Source organism: Simochromis diagramma, unplaced genomic scaffold (assembly GCF_900408965.1).
Source record: "Simochromis diagramma unplaced genomic scaffold, fSimDia1.1 OVJJ01000389.1, whole genome shotgun sequence".
NCBI lineage: Eukaryota > Metazoa > Chordata > Actinopteri > Cichliformes > Cichlidae > Simochromis > Simochromis diagramma.
The window spans coordinates 118724-129298 of NW_024387227.1; positions in this window are offsets into that span (position 1 = coordinate 118724).

Genomic DNA, 10575 nt, shown 5'->3' on the forward strand with positions numbered 1-10575 from the left:
CCAAGTCCAGCACCCTGAGGCTGTACGCTAAGCGGAAGGAAGGGGGCCGGGGACTGGTGAGTGTCAGCACCACAGTCCAGGATGAGACAACGAACATCCAAGAATACATTGGGAAGATGGCCCCAACTGACCGAGTGCTCAGTGAATACCTCAGGCAGCAGAAACCCAAGAAAGAGGAGGGAGATGAGGAACCATCATGGAAGGACAGGCCCCTGCACGGTATGTACCACCGGCAGATAGAGGAGGTGGCTGATATCCAGAAATCCTACCAGTGGCTGGACAAAGCTGGACTGAAAGACAGCACAGAGGCACTAATCATGGCAGCACAAGAACAAGCTCTGAGCACAAGATCCATAGAGGCTGGGGTCTATCACACCAGGCAAGACCCCAGGTGTAGGCTGTGTAAAGATGCCCCAGAGACAATCCAGCACATAACAGCAGGGTGCAAGATGCTAGCAGGCAAGGCATACATGGAACGCCATAACCAAGTGGCCGGCATAGTGTACAGGAACATCTGTGCCGAGTATAACCTGGAAGTCCCGAGGTCAAAATGGGAGATGCCCCCAAGGGTGGTGGAGAATGACCGAGCTAAGATCCTGTGGGACTTCCAGATACAGACGGACAAAATGGTGCTGGCTAACCAACCGGACATAGTGGTGGTAGACAAACAGAAGAAGACGGCCGTAGTGATCGATGTAGCGGTTCCGAATGACAGCAATATCAGGAAGAAGGAACACGAGAAGCTGGAGAAATACCAAGGGCTCAGAGAAGAGCTCGAGAGGATGTGGAGGGTGAAGGTAACGGTGGTCCCCGTGGTAATCGGAGCACTAGGTGCGGTGACTCCCAAGCTAGGCGAGTGGCTCCAGCAGATCCCAGGAACAACATCGGAGATCTCTGTCCAGAAGAGCGCAGTCCTGGGAACAGCTAAGATACTGCGCAGGACCCTCAAGCTCCCAGGCCTCTGGTAGAGGACCCGAGCTTGAAGGATAAACCGCCCGCAGGGGCGTGCTGGGTGTTTTTTATATATATATATATATATATATATATATATATATATCATAATAATCTGACAATACTATAATATTGGCCATTTTATATTTACATTACCACAGTGAGATGACTTTAGTCTCATGAACAACATTAGCTAATTGTTATTTACTAACTAATCTTAAATGACTGTTCAGCACAGAAATGAAGCCCAACTATCATGTTTTACAGTCCCATGGTCTCAGCCTCAGATACTCAACTAATCAAGGTGATGTCATGACAAAAATGAATGCCCAAAAAACATTTTTCTCCTTCATTTCTGTCAAACAAAGCTGTATGTAACGTGTCTCGCCGTTAGTATCATGGTTGTTAGGCAACCTGAACAGTGCGACGAAGCATATACCGTCCCATTTCACAAGCCTCTCACTTCCGCACTTCTCGTACTTATAGGACGCACCATACGTAGTGCGCGTAGTGCGCGTACTTCAAGCGTGCAGACCCTGAATTGGGACACAGCCATAGTCAGTCCCACGTCTGCCATGTTCTCAGCTTCCTTTAGTACAGGTAGCTTTAATGATCATTTCAAGTGTGGTTGTTCCATGGAAACAGAGAGCAGACTGCAGCATCCGTGACAGCCACCTCTAACATTCTGATGGACGTGTGGACAGCAATGCTGCCTCGAACAGTACTGATGTTTCAGGGCTGGATGACGTTTTTGGGTGGGGCATCTACATCCTGACATATCAAGGTTACTTTACTTTTAGGTAAATTTTCTTTACAGAAAAATAATAGCATTTGTCATCCCTTCACAAACACACACACCGATTTAAACCTGACAGACACATATTTGGAAATTACACGAGATGAATCAAATCAGGAAAACAGTTATTAGTTATTAAGTTTAGTGATGGCAGCAGGGACAAAGCTGCTTTTATAAGACTTTGTCCTGCATCATTCTCATGATAAAACAGACTCAATGGCCCCAAGATATTTATATGACTGCACTTGCTCAGGTTTGTCCGGATTTCAAACTGTTCTAAAAGTCTTTTGATTCAAATCTGGGGCTGTGTTATTGAAAGCAGAAGAGAAATCGATGAACTGAAGTCCTTTACTCTCTACGTGTTTGACTATCAGGTGAAGTAGAATCAAAAGCGCCTCCCCCACTCCTCTATTGGGCTTATGCATTGAATCAAGCTGAAGTTCAGTGTCTTCCATAATCACATTTCTGATGATTTTTTCAAAGACTGAGGTGAGGGCAGCAGGCCTGAAGTCGTTTAGAACTTTTGGACGACTAGATTTAGGACCAGGAACCACAAGCACACTCAGACCTGACAGCTTAGCACCTACACAATTTTGACAAATTTAATATTAACTGCCCAGCGGATAAAGTCCAACTTTTTTGCGATCAATTAACCAGTATCCGTCCCAGACGGTGGCCCGATTTCTAGTGCCCTAACTCAATTTAACAATCAACTGTTCTGCATCAAATTTGATGCCACACAAATTATTTGTGCCACTGCAAAAAAAGAATTTCTGTCCACTATGAGATAAAGGAGAACAACAGCCTGATACCTGCAGGCCTGACAACAGGAGATGTATCACTGCTGTAACACCTGTAACATTCAGCAGTCGCCTCATTGTTCTGACGCACCTCATTGTTTTTCACTCCTAAAACTTACCCCCTCCCTCAACAACTAATGCCATGTTTTGATTGGTCGACATGGTACATTTTTCCACCAATAGGAAAGGGTGGGGACTTTTGGTTTTGTTTTTGCTCACAGGCGGAGAGTGTTTTCGAGCAAGTGTTTCCCTATAAAATGCCGTTTTTACCGTTTCCCGCAGTAAATATAAACAACGATAGTATTCAGGAAGAAAACCAAACATTGCAGATATTTTTATTATAACTCTTGTTTTTACGTGGCCCATCAACACAATTTAAAAACTGGTATAAAGTCCACACTTTTTCCGTCAATTGTTCCGTCTGCCCTGCTCACATTGTATTATGGTTTGTATCCTGATGCTTTTGTTATGCTTTGTTTATTAGTATTCTATGTTTCTGTTATTCTTAGTGAGGGATTAGTTCTTAGGTTGTGTCTCGTGTTTAATATAGGTTCAGTGTCAAGTCTGCGTCTGTTTCTTGTTTCCTGTTTTATTGTGAAGGGTTGTCTCATGTCAGTGTGTCTAGCTTTGCTCTCTCTCGTTAGCCCAAACCCTCCCAGCTGTGTCTCCCTCCTGTTTCTTTCCCTGATTACTTCCCTGTGTATATAGGCCCTGTGTTTTCCTGTGCTCTCTGTCGCGTCGTCCCCTCAACTTGCTGTGTGTTTGTTATATTCGGTCCTCAGCGTCTTGTTTTTTGCATTGCTTTTTGTGAGTTTTATTTTATGAGGAGTTTGTCCAGCAATAAAGCTGCGTTTTCAGTTTAAATGCCGTCTCCAAGAGTCCTGCATTTTGGATCCACCACTTCTGCCTGCCTGCACACATCACAACATGACAGCTTTAGAGCAATTTATCAATTTAGGGAGAATTTATCTAACAGAAATGGAAAGTTTACCAAGATGTATCAATCCAACGCACACTAATGTCATTCCAGATAAATGAACAAAAGCTATTAATCAAATAAACTTTAATTTTATCTGGAGAAATAAACCTCACTACATGAAAAAGAAACATTTGATCCAATACACTAAAAATGGACTGAAAGCTGTTGACTTTGACCTCCTTAAAAATAAACTGTTATGTATTTAGTAAAATCAGTTTATATTTTTGTGGTACTACTTTCTGTGTAAAGTAGAGAATGCCAAGTGTGGTGTTTGTGCGCATTGATATGCCTGTGCCTTTCCACAACATGGTTAATAAAGTAAGTTACTAACAACCAAACAGGTGTTGTTACTTTACCAGTTAAGTTGTAAGAGACAACATAACAGACTGGTGACGAGGATTAAAACGGATCTCCGATGTGCACTGGACAACAGGAGGGAGAAATCCTTGTGAAAGTGAACAAAAGACACGAAAAAGGTTACGGCAAAAACAACTAATCATCCGTGTGGATACTAACTCACCCGCCTGGCTAGTGCGCTGCAGAGAGGACATGAGTAACATCAGTTCTATTAAGTGAAGGATACTTTTGAAAATACTGAGAAAATGTCAGGAGGCATTGGATAAATGGATGTTTTTGATAATGGCACAAAGGATTGGAAAACATATGTGTTGAGAGATGAACAATATTGTCTGGCTAACAAAGTAGAGGATGAGAGGAAAGTTGCTGTGTTACTGAGTGTGATGGGAGTGAAAACATACAACTTGTTGCGGCGCCTAAAAGAAAAACTAAATGTGCAAAAGAGAAGGAAAGCTGCATGAAGTAACTGAGAAAGACTCAAATGATTCTTAGCAGGATTTGGCATGCGTGGAGCTGTACACAATGCAAGAGAAAGATAATGATGCAATATGGCTCACACCAAAAATACAAGAGGTTGAGTTACAGATGGAACTGGACACTGGGTCTGCCCTCTCACTGATCTCATATGAAGATTACAGAGACAAATTCCCCAATCTGAAACTGAAACACACCTCAGTGAAACTGAAAACATACACAGGTGAAAGAATAACTCCTCTGGGAAAAGTGAAAGTGGAATATGAGAAAAAGAAACGCAACCTGGAACTTTATGTTCTGAAAAAATGGAGGTGTGCCATTATTTGGGCGTGACTGGTTGAAACACATCCACCTCAACTGGAAAGAAATAAAGTCAATGAGACTGGAACGAGGCCCGAGTGCAAATTCTGTGAATGAAAGACAGAAACAGATACTTAATAACCGTGCCCAGGTGTTCAAAGGTGGAATCAGCACCCGTGAAAAATATTAAAGCACAGATCATACTGGAGGACGATGCAAAACCAAGATTACACAAGGCACGTCCTGTACCTTATGCTTTACGCCCCAAAGTCGAAGCAGAGCTCCAGCGCTTGGAAGAGCAAGGAATACTCACCAAGGTGGAATGGTCAGATTGGGCTACACCAATAGTGTCAGTAAGCAAGAAAGCAAGTGACAGAGTGCAGATCTGTGGTGATTTTAAGGTTTCAGTGAACTCAGTTCTCCGCATAGATCAGTACCCACTTCCGCAGATAGAAGTCATATTCACAGCAGTCGCAGGTGGCAAACACTTTTCAAAAACTGACCTTGCCCAGGCTTATCTCCAGTTGGAAGTAGAAGAGACATCCAGGAAATATCTGGTGATAAACATTCACAAAGGCCTATATCAGTACAACAGACTGGTATTTGGTATCACCAGTGTCCCAGCAGTATGGCAACGTGCCATGGATCAGGTCCTACAAGGCATTCCAGGAACAGTGTTTTCTGGATGACATAATTGTCACTGGTGTTGATGAGGAGACTCATCTGGCTAACCTAACAGCAGTCCTGGCCAGGCTAGAAAAATATGGATTGAGAGCAAACAAAAACAAATGTGAGTTCTTCAAGGATGCCATTGAGTATTGTGGACACAAGATCGACAGACATGGGCTCCACAAAACCGAGGACAAAGTTGAAGCAGTCCTGAAGGCACCAGAACCTAAAAATGCGAGAACATAACAAACTGGTTGAGATCCTGGATTAAAGAGGGAATGGGAAGTGAAGAGGAATACAGAGGAGTGATTGGTCGGTACGTGAGGTGGTGTGAGGAGAATCACCTGAAACTGAATGTGGCCAAAACAAAGGTGCTGGTGGTGGACTTTGGCAGAAACAGATCCCTCCTCTGTCTGCACTGGTGGGAATGATGTTGAAATAGTCACATCCTTTAAGTATCTGGGAGTTCATCTGGATCACAAGTTGGAGTGGTCTGCCAACATGGACGCTGCCTACAAAAAGGGTCTGAGCCAGCTTTAGTTTCTACGAAGGCTCAGATGGTAAATGGACTGGTTCTTATATAGCGCTTTTCTACTCTCATTGAGCACTCAAAGCACTTTGTAGAACTTGTGCATTCACCCAATCAAACCCATTCACACAAGCACTTTCTCTAAGGTTTTTAGTGCTTCTAACATTCACTCGCACTCACACTACGATGGATGCTTTTAAGACACTGTCACTATTGTGGGTTTTTTTTTTTATGTCCACATGTAGAGCCCTGAGAAAATTAGTCAACAGAATGACTGGGATGTGTATCTGGATGCTACACTGTTTTCTTTGAGGTCCAAGGTCCACACCACAACCAAATACACACCATTCCGTTTAATGTATGGGAGAGAATTGGTAAATGGCCTGCATTTGTATAGCGCTTTACTCAGTCCCTAAGGACCCCAAAGCGCTTTACACTACATTCAGTCATTCACCCATTCACACACACATTCACACACTGGTGATGGCAAGCTACATTGTAGCCACAGCCACCCTGGGGCGCACTGACAGAGGCGAGGCTGCCGGACAGTGGCGCCACCGGGCCCTCTGACCACCACCAGTAGGCAAACACGGGGTTAGTATCTAGCCCAAGGACATTTAGCATGCAGCCAGGAGGCAGCCTGGGATCAAACCACCGACCTTCTGATTAGTGGCTGACCTGCTCTGCCACCTGAGCTACGTATTCTTCCTGTTGAAGTCCCAGTAAGTGTTATTAAGGAATTCTATCTATGCAAAAACTGTGATAATGCATGAATTAAATGTAATCTTAATTGGAAAGTGTGCATACTGATATTAGCTGCAGCTTTAATCTTCTCTGCTTAACTTCTATACGCAAGACACATTTTAAAGATAAAGTAAGTGACTAGTTACTACTTTATGTTCGTATCTTTATGTAAAGTAATAAATGTTGAGGAGACCTTTCACTATGTGTTCACCTATGGAAGTGTATCAAGAGTAAAAAGTGACTATACACAAAATGATAGGGGTCTATCTTTGTGGCTTTCTGTGATCAAAGCTTTATAATAGTATATTTACTTTTAAACATGAGTTATTATAGTTCGGATTTGCAGTTCATGTTTCAAATGCATTATTTGCCATTATAATTTTAATTGTGATTTAAAATGTGAAACTTTTAGCTGTCCTCCATCATTCTCCCTGAGGAGTCGAGTTACGGTGACTTTGTATCTTCTACAAGAGACGCACAAGAGCAAGTTAAAAAAAACTGTAGAGGAAAATATGGCAAAGTCCCAAGACTTACAAAAGGAAGCTTATGCTAGACGAGTCCAGAAGTACAGAAACCTTGTGTACAGCGTTGGAGATGAAGTTCTTCTCTTGAACATGAGGAAACGTGGAAGGAAGGGAGGAAGACTTGATCCAGATTTTTACAGGACCCTACACCATTCAAGACATCGCTGGCAAATGGAGCAACTTTAAGAAATCACTACAGCATTGACCATATCAAGCCATACAGAAGAAGCCACCATGTAAATATCAGTGACAATTAAAAATACCCAACTCGCAGTCAGACAGTGAACAGCAGCACAGACCTGAAGATGCCCCCCTGCCATCCTACTGCTAACCCTCAGTGCCAGCAAAGTCCAGAGGATACCAGACCCTCTGTTATTCATTATGCACCCAAAACGGCTGACAAAAGTTGTTGCTCCCACAAGGAGTTTAATTGTGTTCCAGGACCAGAAACGCGTGAACAAGAACTTCCCTCCCGGAAACAAAGCTTAGAAAATGAAGGTGACATAGTGAACAACTCTTTTTGACCAGTTGGTCATTTGTTGCCAGTTTGGCGTTGCAACTTAATTGACTGTTGCATGACTTTGTTTGCATTTTGCAGTCTTCAACTCATATTGGATATAAAGAAACATGCAACGTGCACTTAGCTTGTAGAAGTCTAGAAATGGATCTGCCTGTCAGTAATTTTCTATTTTGCCCACCCGCTGTACCTTTCCTATTTCTCTGCGTGTAAATGCATGCCTATTGTATTGACTTTTTTCCTGTTGTGGCCCGTTGGCCTTTACCAAGCTTATCCACTAGAAATCTCATGCATGCCTGAGCTAACTTATCATATTTTTCTTTTAGTAAAGAGGCTATGGCGTGCAAAGGATACTGGGCGCCTGGAGACAGTTGTTGGAACATAAAAGTTATTTGATTCCTCTTTTCGAACACTGCAGGGGTCACGGTGGTTTCTGATGAGGTAAGAGAACTTATCATCATTGATTCTGATTTCGAGGTTCTGCTCCTTCTGAAGCATTTGCAGTGCAGAGACCATTAATAGTTTAAAATGTGCGGGTAGGTCGGGGGGTTTGTATTGCAAAACTCTGATAAGGTTTCACCCATTCACTTCAACAGGAAAAAATGTTATCAACCACAACACAGATGTTGTGACATCTGTGACATCATAATATCCAGTTTCAGTATATGCAGAAAGAACCTTTATCAGCAGTTCTATTCCTTTTGATGTTTTTGTGTACAGCACTCAAGCAGTTACTTCAAAAATTGTTGCTGTTGTTGTATAAACTCTGATTTTTCAAAACAGGTCATTGATGCATATCTGCACCGTGTCATTGAGAGACGAAAGGTAAGTAAGAAATGTCATTTACCTACTAATTTTGAAATTAAAAAAAAAACCCTATTTACTGTTCTATAACATTTTTGTATACTTGTACAGAATGCTGCACACCTGCTCTGTTCAGGAGTTGCAAGCTCGTTGTTTTCTGGGCAGTTCAGATGCCTCAACAAGGTATGTTGAAAGTTCAGAAGTGGTCCAAACAGTTGACTCCTTTCTGTTGCTGAGGAAAGAGTTCGGTTCCTTTAAAGAAGACTATATTTGAAAACACCCTGAGACGCATGGTACCTAAGTAAATCCAAATTACTCTGCACTTCCAATCCCACAGATGAAGTTCCCAGTTGAAGACGTGGCTGTGCCCTGTGAACTTTGGTACACACTGGATTCTTGTGGTATGTGTTCATTTTGTTATTAATTTGCGTAATTTGTTGTGAAGCAGTTTCTTGCACAAAGTGTTATTTTTAAATAAGTTTTCAGTGGCACAAACTATTGTAATTTTTAATTATTAACTTTTTCTTTAGATTGTCAACATTCCTGCACAGAAAATACTGCTCATAGACCCCATGGGAATGAAGGTGTTTATGACAGGAAAATTCTGCGCAACTGGAGGTATGCATTATTACTGAGGTGTTATTCTTAGATTAAAAAAATTTCTTGTTTCATTACAAACATTTTTGTTCAACTAGGAATTTTCTGAGGATGAGAGGGCATGAAGACACCATGGAGTGGCAGTTACAGACTATGCAACACAACAAGCAACAGGATTCCAGCAGTTGTGGAGTTTTACTGTTAAAGGTAACCCTTATTCAAATGATTCCATTTCTTGTTAGCTAGAATTAAGACTTTAAGTGAATTTAAGTGAAGTGAAATTTATTTCGGTCAACAACAACAACACAAGATGATCATTTTACATAGAAGTACTTAACCATACAGTAACTGAAAACGGAATAGGCTGAAGCCTTGTGGATTATAATTATCCTATCCTTTACCTAATTAAGACTTTACATTCTAATTATGATCAATCTCACAGTTTGCAGAACACTACCTTGATTTTGGAGAGGTCGGTGAGGTGTCAACCACTACAGAGGCAGTTGTGCTGGAGCGAATGCAGATAGCTTGCACCCTATTTGAAAATCGAGCTAAGTCCAGTAAAGTCCTTATCACGTTAGAGTGCGTACTTCCATTTTAAATAGTGCTTTTTAAACAGCACAGTGCAAATAGTGCTTTTCAAACACTTTCAAATAAGACCCTTCTCAAAGTCTAATTAAAAAAATTCAGGAGACGAATTTTCCTTGAAGTATATTTGGAAAAAATGTACTATTACTCCACCTAAACTTGGTTTTTCTGACCCAGATAGACTGCAGGTCATAACTTACCTGAAGTTAAGTTCACCTCAGGTCTCTGCTCCTCCTGCCTCACCTGTTGCCTCTGTGGAAGCTCCGCCATAGCCACCACCAAACAACTGACTTATTTTTACACATCGACCAGCATCCGGCCAATCCACCACCTTTCATTGTTTATACCAAAACAAAAGTAAAAAAACCTCATCGGCTCATAAAAACGAAAAAACATCATCAGTGTGCCCGATGGCCAGTCCAGCTATGGTCGTGCCATCAGTTAACCCTTCACGTGGCAACTGTGACACGCGTGCCCAGGGTTGCCGACCCCTGCTCTAAAGCATCTGATTTGGATTCCTGAGATCAAATATATTTTCCTTTGGCTTTGTTTTCTTCCCAGTTGTGGCTTTAATGTAGTGTTACATCCTGTTTGTTTGCTTCCATCTGTATACATGTCCAGATTCACTGTTATGTTTCTATTCTTACACTGCTGTGTGATCACTGTTCCCTCTGCTGACTGATGTGACCTTTTGTATCTCACACTGATACTTGTCATATTTGTATCTGCACCTAAAAGATAAAAAGTTTTCCATGCTAAAACACAGCTCCACCTCCTGCAGTTCTCCCTCTGAACCACTAGATGTCTCTGTTATCTAAATGAAGACGTGCAGCACAGCAACCACAGCAGCGCTCAGATCACACGTGTCCTGTTATTATGTATAAAAGCATGAAACAGGTGAGACAGGTGGGATCAATATTAATGTTGTGGAAATATATGAAAAAGC